Raw genomic sequence first — 15397 nt, 5'->3', positions numbered from 1 at the left:
CTGTCTTCCTTGCTCCTTGTCAATGTTCCAGTGTTGGATCTGAGCTACTGCATCTTTCCTTGGGCCTGCTGCTCTGCTAGATAAGTGCTTCTAGTTTGTTTTCTGTTTTTTCTGTCCAGCTTGCTATTAACTTTTGCTGGAAGCTCTGAGAAGCAAAGGGGTGCACCGCCGTGCTGTTAGTTCGGCACGGTGGGTCTTTTTGCCCCTTTGCGTGGTTTTCGTTTTAGGGTTTTTTGTAGACTGCATAGTTCTCTTTGCTATCCTCACTCTGTCTAGAATATCGGGCCTCACTTTGCTGAATCTATTTCATTCCTACGTTTGTCTTTTCATCTTGCTAACAGTCATTATATGTGGGGGGCTGCCTATTCCTTTGGGGTATTTCTCTGAGGTAAGTCAGGCTTGTATTTCTATCTTCAGGCTAGTCAGCTCCTCAGGCAGTGCCGAGTTGCATAGGTAGTTATAGGCGCAATCCACTGCTGCTTATAGTTGTGTGAGGATAGATCAGGTACTGCAGTCTACAGAGATTCCACGTCTCAGAGCTCGTCCTATTGTTTTTGGTTATTGCCAGATCTCTGTATGTGCGCTGGTTATTGCACGCTGTGTTGCCTGATTGCCAGCCATAACATGTACCCTCGGACTGCAGGGCAGCTTGAACTTGTTTGGATGTTAGTCGAGGTTCTTTATCCAACATCCGCACAATCTTGTGTTGAAATCTCTTGTCAATGTTTCTTTTCCGTCCACATCTAGGGAGGTTAGCCACAGTGCCATGGGCTGTAAACTTCTTGATGACACTGCGCACGGTAGACACAGGAACATTCAGGTCTTTGGAGATGGACTTGTAGCCTTGAGATTGCTCATGCTTCCTCACAATTTGGTTTCTCAAGTCCTCAGACAGTTCTTTGGTCTTCTTTCTTTTCTCCATGCTCAATGTGGTACACACAAGGACACAGGGCAGAGGTTGAGTCAACTTTAATCCATGTCAACTGGCTGCAAGTGTGATTTATTTATTGCCAACACCTGTTAGGTGCCACAGGTAAGTTACAGGTGCTGTTAATTACACAAATTAGAGGAGCATCACATGATTTTTTGAACAGTGCCAATACTTTTGTCCACCCCCTTTTTTATGTTTGGTGTGGAATTATATCCAATTTGGCTTTAAGACAATTCTTTTTGTGTTTTTTTTATTTAAGACAAGTTAAATGAAGATAATAATAAAGAATTTGTGTTTGCAATCATTTTCAGGAAGAAAATGAGTATTATCTGACAGAATTGCAGGGGTGTCAATACATTGGCCATGACTGTAGAGTAGGTGCAGACTATGTAGAGTTGATACAGACTGTGTAGAGTTGATGCAGACTATGTAGGGTTGATGCAGACTATGTAGGGTTGATGCAGACTATGTAGAGTTGATGCAGACTATGTAGGGTTGATGCAGACTATGTAGGGTTGGATCAGACTATGTAGGGTTGAGGCAGACTATGTAGGGTTGAGGCAGACTATGTAGAGTTGATGCAGACTATGTAGGGTTGAGGCAGACTATGTAGAGTTGATGCAGACTATGTAGAGTTGATGCAGACTATGTAGAGTTGATGCAGACTATGTAGGGTTGATGCAGATTATGTAGAGTTGATGCAGACTATGTAGGGTTGATGCAGACTGTGTAGAGTTGATGCAGACTATGTGGGGTTGATGCAGACTATGTAGGGTTGATGCAGACTATGTAGAGTTGATGCAGACTATGTAGAGTAGGTGCAGATCATATATCCAGGCGATTGCCTCTCTTGCAGTCTCAGCTGAGGGGCCCATCTCTGCGCATACAGTACACAGCTGCATACCAGCACATGGGGCTCGGAGACTGCGGCCTGTCTCTTACATTTAGGGCGGAGGGGCCGGTATGAGAGCACAGAGGATGTTGAATACTTTTCTGCTTGTTTGGTAAATTGTATTAGTCACTTATCATGCTCGGCTGCCCCTCACATATGGGAACGTTCTGGATTACAAGTCTTAAACTAGAGGCAGATTTATTTTAATGCACAGCTCAAAACAATCACGAGGACATAAAGGACGGTCTTTACAAAACAAATTATTGTGACCGCATCTTTATAATCGCCCTGTGCAGATCGCAGTGGCTGTAATAATGAACCTGCTGTCACTGCTCCATCCTCCTGCAAGACTGGAGCACAGGATCCTGCACTGACAAGTGGGAGGAGATATTACTACAGCCCCCATCAATGCATGGAACAAACCCTCCGAAAGTACCCAAGACCAAAACTGGCTGTATCCGAGATCTCAGCTTCTGGGATCCCGCGGGTCTGACAGTAGATGGGGACAATGCACCGCAACTTTACTGCAGAAATCATTGCATTTGTTTCATTCTTCTAAGTTATTCTTGCAGAATCCGAGCTCTGCCACCAAAGCATCGGCACAGGTATCACACACAATTTCAGTTGCAGAAATTTTTCTCCAGAATTGGCAACGTTGTTTTAGATGTTACAGTAACAGTGGCGCTGTTCAGCTGCGCTACCAGACACAATCTGTACACAGCAGGGGCGCTGTTCAGCTGCACTACCAGACACAACCTGTACACAGCCGCACTACCAGACACAACCTGTACACAGCAGAGGCGCTGTTCAGCTGCACTACCAGACACAACCTGTACACAGCAGAGGCGCTGTTGAGCTGCACTACCAGACACAACCTGTACACAGCAGGAGCGCTGTTCAGCTGCACTACCAGGCACAACCTGTACACAGTAGAGGCGCTGTTTAGCTGCACTACCAAACACAACCTGTACACAGCAGTGGCGCTGTTCAGCTGCACTAGCAGACACAACCTGTACACAACAGTGGTGCTGTTCAGGTGCACTACCAGACACAACCTGTACACAGTAGATGCGCTGTTCAGCTGCACTACCAGACACAACCTGTACACAGCAGAGGCGCTGTTCAGCCGCACTACCAGACACAACCTGTACACAGCAGAGGCGCTGTTCAGCTGCACTAGCAGACACAACCTGTACACAACAGTGGCGCTGTTCAGGTGCACTACCAGACACAACCTGTACACAGTAGATGCGCTGTTCAGCTGCACTACCAGACACAACCTGTACACAGCAGAGGCGCTGTTCAGCCGCACTATCAGACACAACCTGTACACAGCAGAGGCGCTGTTCAGCCGCACTACCAGACACAACCTGTACACAGCAGTGGCGCTGTTCAGGTGCACTACCAGACACAACCTGTACACAGTAGAGGCGCTGTTCAGCTGCACTACCAGACACAACCTGTACACAGCAGAGGCGCTGTTCAGCTGCACTACCAGACACAACCTGTGCACAGTAGAGGCGCTGTTCAGCTGCACTACCAGACACAACCTGTACACAGCAGAGGCGCTGTTCAGCTACACTACCAGACACAACCTGTACACAGCAGAGGCGCTGTTCAGCTGCACTACCAGACACAACCTGTACACAGCAGGGGCGCTGTTCAGCTGCACTACCAGAAACAACCTGTACACAGCAGGGGCGCTGTTATGAACTGGTGGTTTAGGAGCAACATGGGACGAGCTCTGAAGGAGGTGCTACCTGTACTGACCGCAGTCCCTAAGCTCGAGACAACACTAGAAGTAGCCGTGGGATGCTCCTGTCACTCCCTAGGCACCTCGTCACAGCCTGAGAACTAACTACCCCTAAAGATAGAAACAGGAAAAACTATCTTGCCTCAGAGAAAATCCCCAAAGGATAGATTAGCCCCCCACAAGTAATGACTATGAGTGGAGAGGGAAAAGACATACACAGAATGAAACCAGGATGAACACAGGAGGCCAGTCTAGCTAGATAGATAGGACAGGACGGAATACTGTGCGGTCAGTATTAAAAACTACAAAATTCCACACAGAGTTTACAAAAATCTCCACACCTGACTAAAGGTGTGGAGGGTAAATCTGCTTCCCAGAGCTTCCAGCTTAACTGAATTAATCCATACTGACAAGCTGGACAAAACAGAGAATGCACAGAACGAATAAGTCCACAACATGTGGACAGCAAAGAGCAAAGAAAGGACTTATCTTTGCTGAACTGGTCAGGATATCAGGGAAATCCAAGAGAGATGTGAATCCAACCAGGAACCATTGACAAGTGGCACTGGCTGAAGGGAAGAGCCAGGCATAAATAGCCGAGCAGAGAGACAATCAGTGGAAGCAGCTGCAGACTGCTAAATCCAAGGAGCAGCCATTCCACTTAAAACCACCGGAGGGAGCCCAAGAGCAGAACTCACAAAAGTGCCACTTACAACCACCGGTGGGAGCCCAAGAGCGGAATTCACAACAGGGCGCTGTTCAGCTGCACTACCAGAAACAACCTGTACACAGCAGAGGCGCTGTTCAGCTGAACTACCAGACACAACCTGTACACAGTAGAGGCGCTGTTCAGCTGCACTACCAGACACAACCTGTACACAGCAGTGGCGCTGTTCAGCTGCACTACCAGACAATACCTGTACAGAACAGAGGCGCTGTTCAGCTGCACTACCAGACACAACCTGTACACAGCAGTGGCGCTGTTCAGCTGCACTACCAGACACAACTTGTACACAGCAGAGGCGCTGTTCAGCTGCACTACCAAACACAACCTGTACACAGCAGAGGCGCTGTTCAGCTGCACTACCAGACACAACCTGTACACAGCAGAGGCGCTGTTCAGCTGCACTACCAGACACAACCTGTACACAGCAGAGGCGCTGTTCAGCTGCACTACCAGACACAACCTGTACACAGCAGGGGCGCTGTTCAGCTGCACTACCAGAAACAACCTGTACACAGCAGAGGCGCTGTTCAGCTGCACTACCAAACATAACCTGTACACATCAGTGGCGCTGTTCAGCTGCACTACCAGAAACAACCTGTACACAGCAGTGGCGCTGTTCAGCTGCACTACCAGACACAACCTGCACACAGCAGAGGCGCTGTTCAGCTGCACTACCAGACAACCTGTACACAGCAGAGGCGCTGTTCAGGTGCACTACTAGACACAACCTGTACACAGCAGTGGCGCTGTTCAGCTGCACTACCAGACAACCTGTACTGTTATGACCTGGTGGTCAGGACAATAATGGACCTGGTGGTTAAGAGCACACGGAATGACCTGATAGTTACTGATAATAAGGACGAGCTCTGGGACGTGGGAACTCTGCTGACCGCAATCCCTAAACCTATCAAACACACTAGAAATAGCCGTGGATTGCGCCTAACGCTCCCTATGCAACTCGGCACAGCCTAAGGAACTAGCTAGCCCTGAAGATAGAAAAATAAAGCCTACCTTGCCTCAGAGAAATTCCCCAAAGGAAAAGGCAGCCCCCACATATAATGACTGTGAGTAAAGATGAAAATACAAACACAGAGATGAAATAGATTTAGCAAAGTGAGGCCCGACTTACTGAACAGACCGAGGATAGGAAAGGTTACTTTGCGGTCAGCACAAAAACCTACAAAAAGACCACGCAGAGGGCGCAAAAAGACCCTCCGCACCGACTCACGGTGCGGAGGTGCTCCCTCTGCGTCCCAGAGCTTCCAGCAAGCAAGACGAAAAATAGCAAACCAAAGAAATACAAGCTGGAACTTAGCTTCTGATGGGAAGACAGGTCACAAGAACGATCCAGGAGTGAACTAGACCAATACTGGAACATTGACAGGTGGCATGGAGCAAAGATCTAAGTGGAGTTAAATAGAGCAGCAGCTAACGAATTAACCTCGTCACCTGTGAAACTCAGAAACACCCACCAGAGGAAGTCCATGGACAGAACCAGCCGAAGTACCATTCATGACCACAGGAGGGAGCCCAACAACAGAATTCACAACACTGTACACAGCAGAGGCGCTGTTCAGCTGCACTACCAGGCACAACCTGCACACAGCAGAGGCGCTGTTCAGCTGCACTACCAGACAACCTGTACACAGCAGAGGCGCTGTTCAGGTGCACTACTAGACACAACCTGTACACAGCAGAGGCGCTGTTCAGCTGCACTACGAGACAACCTGTACACAGCAGAGGCGCTGTTCAGGTGCACTACTAGACACAACCTGTACACAGCAGATGTGCTGTTCAGCTGCACTACCAGGCACAACCTGTACACAACAGTGGAACCTTTAAGCATCAATAATACCAGACACAGTGGGTCGAAGCCAGAGATGCTCTTAAGCTGCAATACCAAACACATCCTCCAGAGAACAGAGGCGCTGTTGAGCTATAATACCAAACTTGATGTCTTTGGAAGGAAAGTACCGTAGACGTTTTTTTTCTAAACTATCAGCCTTACTACCACAAAGTGATCCCCAACTGGGGAGAAGGAATAACTGGCACTTACATACTGCCTGGATACAGGTGATCTTCTCCTGAGCATGCAGATACTTTATAACATCCCGCTTACTAGTGGATCTGTGTTTTCTTGGATTGACTAATTGTACAATTATCAGATCCAGTGATCGTCAGATCCAGATATGATCACTGTACTGGAAGTCATCTCTCTCGTCCAGGGATCCCAGTTCCTGTGTGACTAGGTGCACTGGTAATACACCAGGTTTGTTAGACTCCATTGTGCGTGTTTCTATAGCACCGAGGCCTCCAGCGCACGATGAAGGATGGATAAAGACTTAACCCGTTCATGACTGCACGGTGACTACATGACGTGTCAGGACGGAGCAGATCCTCCCAAGATCCAGTAACCGGAGTCACCGGCAAAGCGGCCCCATGTAAAATCTGTAACAGGACCCCCTGCTGCCATATTCCCATAAACCTTTACACCCCGTCCACAATCCACCTGAGAACGCCAAAAACATCCTGGGACCACTCACTGCTTTGCACCTGGATATTTCACAAGAAATCACTCAATACTCATACTCAATATTCCGTAGAATAGCAGACGAATTACTGTAGCACTTTACTTCCTCCCTGCGGTCAGTTACAGAAGTAGATAGATAATAGATGATACATTGTAAATAGATTAATACACTGCGTGCAGAATTATTAGGCAAGTTGTATTTTGATCACATGATACTTTTTATACATGATGTCCTACTCCAAGCTGTTCAGGCTGAGAGCCAACTACCAATGAAGTAAATCAGGTGATGTGCATCTCTGTAATGAGGAGGGGTGTTGTCTAATGACATCAGAACCCTATATAAGGTGTGCTTAATTATTAGGCAACTTCCTTTCCTTTGGCAAAATGAGTCAGAAGAAGAGATTTGACGGCTTTGAAAAGTCCAAAATTGTGAGATTTCTTGCAGAGTAATGCAGCAGTCTTGAAATTGCCAAACTTTTGAAGCGTGATCACCGAACAATCAAGTGTTTCATGGCAAATAGCCAACAGGGTCACACGAAGCGTGTTGGGCAAAAAAGGTGCAAAATAACCACCCATGGATTGAGGAAAATCAAGCGTGAAGCTGCCAAGATGCCATTTGCCACCAGTTTTGCCATATTTCAGAGCTGCAACGTTAAGGTACCGTCACACATAACGATATCGTTGCTTTTTGTGACGTAGCAACGATATTGTTAAGGAAATCGTTATGTGTGACAGCGACCAACGATCAGGCCCCTGCTGGGAGATCGTTGGTCGCTGAGGAAAGTCCAGAACTTTATTTCGTCGCTGGATCTCCCGCTGACATCGCTGAATCGGCCTGTGTGACACCGATCCAGCGATGTCTTCACTGGTAACCAGGGTAAACATCGGGTTACTAAGCGAAGGGCCGCGCTTAGTAACCCTATGTTTACCCTGGTTACCAGCGTAAACGTTAAAAAAACAAACACTACATATTTACCTTCAGCTGTCTGTCCCCGGCGCTCTGCTTCTCTGCACTCCTCCTGCATCCTCTGCTTTCCGGCTGACCGGCGCTGACAGTGCAGGAAAGCAGAGCACCGGAGGACAGACAGCTGAAGGTAAGTATGTAGTGTTTGTTTTTTTAACGTTTACGCTGGTAACCAGGGTAAACATAGGGTTACTAAGCGCGGCCCTGCGCTTAGTAACCCGATGTTTACCCTGGTTACCGGGGACCTCGGGATCGTTGGTCGCTGGAGAGCGGTCTGTGTGACAGCTCTCCAGCGACCAAACAGCGACGCTGCAGCGATCGACATCGTTGTCGGTATCGCTGCAGCGTCGCTGAGTGTGAAGGTACCTTTACTGAAGTAACAAAAAGCACAAGGTATGCGATACTCAGGGACATGGCCAAGGTAAGGAAGGCTGAAAAACGACCACCTCTGAACAAGAAACATAAGATAAAACGTCTAGACTGGGCCAATATCTTAAGACTGACTTTTCAAAGGTTTTATGGACTGATGAAATGAGAGTGACTCTTGATGGGCCAGAGGCTGAATCAGTAAAGGGCAGAGAGCTCCACTCCGACTCAGACGCCAGCAAGGTGGAGGTGGGGGACTGGTATGGGCTGGTATCATCAAAGATGAACTTGTGGGACCTTTCCGGGTTGAGGATGGAGTGAAGCTCAACTCCCAGACCTACTGCCAGTTTCTGGAAGACTTCTTCAAGCAGTGGTACAGGAAGAAGTCGGTATCGTTCAAGAAAAACATGATTTTCATGCAGGACAATGCTCCATCACATGCCTCCAACTACTCCACAGCGTGGCTGGCCAGTAAAGGTCTCAAAGAAGAAAAAATAATGACATGGCCCCTTGTTCACCTGATCTGAACCCCATGGAGAACCTGTGGTCCCACATAAAATGTGAGATCTACAGGGAGGGGAAACAGTCCACCTCTGGGAACAGTGTCTGGAGGCTGTGGTGGCCGCTGCACGCAATGTTGGTCGTAAACAGATCAAGCAACTGACAATCTATAGATGGAGGCTGCCGAGTGTCATCATAAAGAAAGGGGGCTATATTGGTCACTAAGTTTTTGGGGTTTTGTTTTTGCATGTCAGAAATGTTTATTTCTAAATTTTGTGCCGTCATATTGGTTTACCTGGTGAAAATAAACAAGTGAGATGGGAATATATTTGGTTTTTATTAAGTTGCCTAATAATTCTGCACAGTAATTGTTACCTGCACAAAGCGATATCCTGCTAAGAGATAGCCAAATCTAAAAAACCCCACTCCAACTTCCAAAAATAGTAAGCGTTGATATTTCTGAGTCTTTTGGGTTGATTGAGAACATAGTTGTTGATCAATAATAAAAATAATCCTCTAAAATACAACTTGCCTAATAATTCTGCACACAGTGTAGATAATAGATAATGGATAATAACTACCGTAAATAATAGATGGATAATAGATGATAGATAGATACTAGATATATAATAGATATATAGATACATAGATAAATAGATTTGGGATAGGGGGCTCTCAGACAGCTGTATTAATTTGGATGGAGATTGGACCATATACACTCGGACTGGCTGGCCGCACTCCCGACTCGAGCATGACAGCTGCAAACAAGCACATTAAGCTGTCGAGCTCAAGTAGGGAGAACCGCCAGCCAGTCCGTGAACTGCATTCTGATCTCGCTCCGATTTATACGACCGTCTGACTCTGCCCATAGATAGATAGATTGATAGAAACTAATTACTCAAAACTCCAAACCATCGGAGTGTTTGACAATCAGAGATAACAATTTCCCTCTGCACTGTGATTACAGCAGCGTCAGCACTGGATCCACAGTATTAAATGAAATGTGTCATCAAATGACCTCCTGTTTCAATCAAATTTTTTTGTGTACATTTTTTTTCCAAATATTTAGCTTTTTTTTTTTGTCTTGCAATCTTTTATTAAATAAAAAAGATAGTAATCTTGTATTTTTCCCACTGGAGCTACATTAGGTCCATATTTCCTGTCTTTTCAGGGAGAGATTTCAGCGGTCTCCTTATCATCAGAGGCAGGATTACAATCACTGATAACACCAATCAGACATAGCTCCTTCTGTCACAATGAGCATTGCACACGCTCCTTAGATGCTTCAATATAAAAGATAAGAGTCTGTTCATTGCAGCTAATATGTGAAATAAAACAAAAAAATGGCCAAAAAATGTTTAATAATCACATTAAACATAAAAATCTGGAATTTTCTGATGACACATTCGCTTTAAAGGGGGATTGACAACAGATATAACCCACAGTTCACATTTGGAGATAATTCCAATGGATTTATCCAGGACAAACACATTCTTCTGATAATTGAAACTCTGATTCTATTCCCCTTTTCAGGTTTTCAGTACTTGATCTCTGGGCTGTTTGATGTCAGTGTGTACATAAGATCTGCTTTTAATAATGCTTTGCAGGCAGAGATATCGGCGCCGGGCGATGGAAGACTGGAGCTTAGTATGAAACGATCCATTGGGGAACAAAGTCTGGCCCAAACGGAGAATTATCCCAATATTCAGGAATGTGATGTTTATACAATGTCCTCATTGTAACACATTAAATGTTAACGTGCACATTAAAAAAAGACATATAAAATACAGAGAGGTTTATAGGTAGGACAGGTTTATGTAATTAGGTCTGCCCAGATTCATCACTGACTGTGCAGTGAGCTGTTTGTTACAAGGAATGTATTGTTAAAAATGGCATGTTTAAGTTCTGTTTCTATAGTCATATATTGTTTTTCCCATTTTGGAAATGATTTTTTGCAACTCACTTCTTACTTTTCCTGTAGGATAGAACTTTTATCAGTAACAAAAATGTTTAGCAGAGTAATCTCATAATAATATGAGGGAAATGTCAATAGTCATCTCTTTATCATTAGAGAGCAGGGTCAGCAGTCATCTCCAAATCATTACAGGGCAGAGTCAGCATTTATCTCCTTATCATTAGAGGGCAGGGTCAGCAGTCATCTCCTTATCATTAGAGGGCAGGGTCAGCAGTCATCTCCTTATCATTAGAGGGCAGGGTCAGCAGTCATCTCCTTATCATTAGAGGGCAGGGTCAGCAGTCATCTCCTTATCATTAGAGGGCAGGGTCAGCAGTCATATCATTATTAGAGGGCAGGGTCAGTTGAGTCTTCTCATTATCATTAGAGGGCAGGGTCAGTAGTCATCTCTTTATCATTAGAGGGCAGGGTCAGTAGTCAAATCCTTATAATTAGAGGGCGGCATCCGCAGTCATCTCGTTATTAGAGAGCAGGGTCATTTTAGTCTTCTAATTATCATTAGGGGGCAGGGTCACTAGAGTCATCTCATTACCATTTAGAAGGCAGGGTCAGTAGAGTCATCTCATTACCATTAGAGGGAAGGTTCCGTAGTCTTCTCATTACTATTAGAGGGAGGGTCAATAGAGTCATCTCCTTAACATTAGAATACCGGCTTAGCATAGTCGTCCTTTTATTGTCAGAGGGTAGTCTCAGTATAGTAATCTCATTTTCATTAGATGGCAGGCTTAGCTGGTTCATTTTTATTAATTAAAGGGAATCCGCCTCCAGGTTTTTGCCACTTAGGCAGAGCAGCATGATGTAAAGACAGAAACTCTCATTTTGGTGATGTAGGACTTTCTGGGCTGCTTGCTGTAGTTTGGATAAAATAATTATTTATCACCACTAGAATATCATTAGAGGACTAGTAGTCCAACCACACCCCCCACCACTGATTGGCAGCTTTCAGCCTATGCACAGTGTACGGAGGAAGCTGCCAATCAGCTGTGTGGGCGGGATTATACAGAGCTCAGCATTCATAGAACTGCTAGATTTTCAGCAGATAAAAACTGTTATTTTATCAAAACTGCAGCAAGCAGCCCAGTAAGTGATATATCGCTGAAATCAGGGTCTCTGCCCCTACATTAAAAGGAGAAGCAAAATCACGGTGACATATTCAGAACTGAATTTTGAAACTAAATGGAAAAGATGTTCATACTTGGAAATAATCTGTATTGTGCGTGGCTGATATGGGGAGATTAGATGGTGGCCCCCCGTGTCCGCTGTGATTATCCAGGCTACCCTTGAGATGAACGGCTATTACATACAGAGCATTTGTGTACATTACCCAGCGCAGCAGTCATTAACCCCTTCGTGACATGCGCCGTACTAGTACTGCGCTGCCGGCACTGCATTAGTGCCAGCAGCAGTACTACTACGGCGCACCGATCACCGCGGTCTCGCGCTGAGCGCCGCGGTGATCGGGTGCGGGTGTCAGCTGTATATGACAGCTGACACCCCGCAGCAATGCCCACGATCGGCGCTATCGCCGATCGCGGGCATTTAACCCCTCTGATGCCGCTGTCAGTAGTGACAGCGGCATAGAGGGGGTTCGCGCAAGGACGGCGGCTCCCTGCGCTCTCCCACCGGAGCAACGCAATGAGATCGCGTTGCTCCGGTGACCCGGAAGGAGTCCCCGGATCCAAGATGGTAGCCGGACTCCTTCCGGGTCATGAAGTGACCTGGCTAGCCGGCGCCTGCTGAGAGCAGGCGCCAGAAAGCCACCTAAACTGCCTGTCAGATCGTTGATCTGACAGTGTGCTATGCACAGTGTCAGATCAACGATCTGATCTAATACAGAGATGTCCCACCCTGGGACAATGTTAGAAAGTAAAAAAAAAAAAATAGAATGTGTAAAAAAAAAAAAAATCCCCAAATAAAAAAAAAAAAAAAAACATTTCCCAATAAATCCATTTATTTATGTAAAAAAAAAAAAAACAATAAATGTACACATATTTGGTATCGCCGCGTCCGTAACGACCTGCTCTATAAAACTATCCCACTAGTTAACCCCTTCAGTGAACACCGCAAAAAAAAAAAAACAACGCTTTATTATCATACAGGCGAACAAAAAGTGGAATAACACGCGATCAAAAAGACAGATATAAATAACCATGGTACCGCTGAAAACGTCATCTTGTCCCGCAAAAAAAAAGCTGCCATACAGCATCATCAGCAGAAAAATAAAAAAGTTATAGCTCTCAGAATAATGCGATGCAAAAACCATTATTTTTTTATATAAAATAGTTTTTATTGTGTAAAAGCGCCAAAACATAAAAAAAATTACATAAATGAGGTATCGCTGTAATCGTACTGACCCGAAGAATAAAACTGCTTTATCCATTTTACCACACGTGGAACGGTATAAACGCCCCCCCTAAAAGAAATTCATGAATAGCTGGTTTTTGTTCATTCCGCCTCCCAAAAATTGGAATAAAAAGCGATCAAAAAATGTCATCTGCCCGAAAATGTTACCAATAAAAACGTCAACTCGTCCCGCAAAAAACAAGACCTCACATGACTCTGTGGGCCAAAATATGGATAAATTATAGCTCTCAAAATGTGGTGATGCAAAAACTATTTTTTGCAATAAAAAGCGTCTTTTAGTGTGTGACGGCTGCCAACCCTAAAAATCCGCTAAAAAACCCGCTATAAAAGTAAATCAAACCCCCCTTCATCACCCCCTTAGTTAGGGAAAAATAATAAAATGTAAAAAAATGTATTTATTTCCATTTTCCCATTAGGGCTAGGGTTAGGGCTAGGGTTAGGGTTGGGGTTAGGGTTTCAGTTATAATTGGGGGTTTCCACTGTTTAGGCACATCAGGGGCTCTCCAAACGCGACATGGCGTCCGATCTCAATTCCAGCCAATTCTGCTTTGAAAAAGTAAAACAGGGCTCCTTCCTTTCCGAGCTCTGCCGTGCACCCAAACAGTGGTTCCCCCCAACATATGGGGTATCAGCGTTCTCAGGACAAGTTGGACAACAACTTTTGGGGTCCAATTTGTCCTGTTACTCTTGGGAAAATAAAAACATAGGGGATAAAATATCATTTTCGTGGAAAAAAAAATATTTTTTATTTTCACGGCTCTGCGTTATAAACTGTAGTGAAACACTCGTTGGTTCAAAGCTCTCACAACACATCTAGATAAGTTCCTTGGGGGGTCTAGTTTCCAATATGGGGTCACTTGTGGGGGGTTTCTACTGTTTAGGTACATCAGGGGCTCTGCAAATGCAACATGACGCCTGCAGACCAATCCATCTAAGTCTGCATTTCAAATGGCGCTCCTTCCCTTCCGAGCTCTGCCGTGCACCCAAACAGTGGTTCCCCCCAACATATGGGGTATCAGCGTTCTCAGGACAAGTTGGACAACAACTTTTGGGGTCCAATTTGTCCTGTTACCCTTGGGAAAAAAAAAACATAGGGGATAAAATATAATTTTCGTGGAAAAAAAAATATTTTTTATTTTCACGGCTCTGCGTTATAAACTGTAGTGAAACACTTGTTGGTTCAAAGCTCTCACAACACATCTAGATAAGTTCCTTGGGGGGTCTAGTTTCCAATATGGGGTCACTTGTGGGGGGTTTCTACTGTTTAGGTACATCAGGGGCTCTGCAAATGCAACATGACACCTGCAGTCCATTCCATCTAAGTCTGCATTTCAAACGGTGCTCCTTCCCTTCCGAGCTCTGCCATGCACTCAAACGGTGGTTCCCCCCCCACATGTGGGGTATCGGCGTACTCAGGACAAATTGGACAATAACATTTGTGGTCCAATTTCTCCTGTTACCCTTGGGGAAAAAAATTGCGGACTAAAACATCATTTTGTGGAAAGAAAAAATTATTTTTTAATTTTCACAATGCTACATTCTAAACTTTAGTGAAACAATTGGGGGTTAAAAGTGCTCACCACACATCTAGATAAGTTCCTTAGGGGGTCTTCTTTCCAAAATGGGGTCACTTATGGGGGGTTTCCACTGTTAAGGCTCGTCAGGGGCTCTCCAAATGCGACATGGCGTCCGATCTCAATTCCAGCCAATTTTGCATTGAAAAGTCAAATGGCACTCCTTCCCTTCCGAGCTCTGCCATGCGCTCAAACAGTGGTTTATCCCCATATATGAAGTATCGACGTACTCAGGACAAATTGCACAACAACTTTTGGGGTCCAATTTATCCTTTTACCCTTGGGAAAATAAAAAATTTGGGGCAAAAAGATCATTTTTTGTGAAAATTAATATACATTTTTTTTTTACGGCTCTACATTATAAACTTCTGTGAAGCACTTGGAGGTTCAAAGTGCTCACCACACATCTAGATTAGTTCCTTAGGGGGTCTACTTTCCAAAATGGTGTCACTTGTGGGGGTTTCCACTGTTTAGGCACATCAGGGGCTCTCCAATCGTGACATGGGCTCTGATCTCAATTCCAGCAAATCTTGCATTGAAAAGTCAAATGGCGCTCCTTCCCTTCCGAGCTCTACCATGTGCCCAAACAGTGGTTTACCCCCACATATGGGGTATCGGCGTACTCAGGACAAATTGTACAACGACTTTTGTGGTCCAATTTCTCCTGTTACCCTTGGTAAAATGAAACAAATAGGACCTGAAGTAAAAATTTTGTGAAAAAAAAGTTAAATGTTCAATTTTTTTAAACATTCAAAAAATTCCTGTGAAGCACCTGAAGGGTTAATAAACTTTTTGAATGTGGTTTTGAGTACCTTGAGGG

General features: G+C 45.1%; 1 protein-coding gene across 1 annotated transcript in view; it reads right to left on the bottom strand.

Moving 5' to 3' along the window:
* Positions 1 to 6550, bottom strand: part of UBE2U (ubiquitin conjugating enzyme E2 U) — a 39794-nt gene extending 33244 nt beyond the window's left edge. Inside the window, exon 1 of the mRNA XM_069736660.1 lies at positions 6360 to 6550. The gene's annotated coding sequence lies outside the window, so the exon portion shown is untranslated. The remainder of the gene's footprint in view (positions 1 to 6359) is intronic.
* Positions 6551 to 15397: the final 8847 nt, after the last annotated feature.

Source organism: Ranitomeya imitator, chromosome 8, assembly GCF_032444005.1.
Source record: "Ranitomeya imitator isolate aRanImi1 chromosome 8, aRanImi1.pri, whole genome shotgun sequence".
NCBI lineage: Eukaryota > Metazoa > Chordata > Amphibia > Anura > Dendrobatidae > Ranitomeya > Ranitomeya imitator.
The sequence above is the reverse complement of the archived record's forward strand: the minus strand, read 5'-3'. Positions and strand labels throughout refer to the sequence as shown.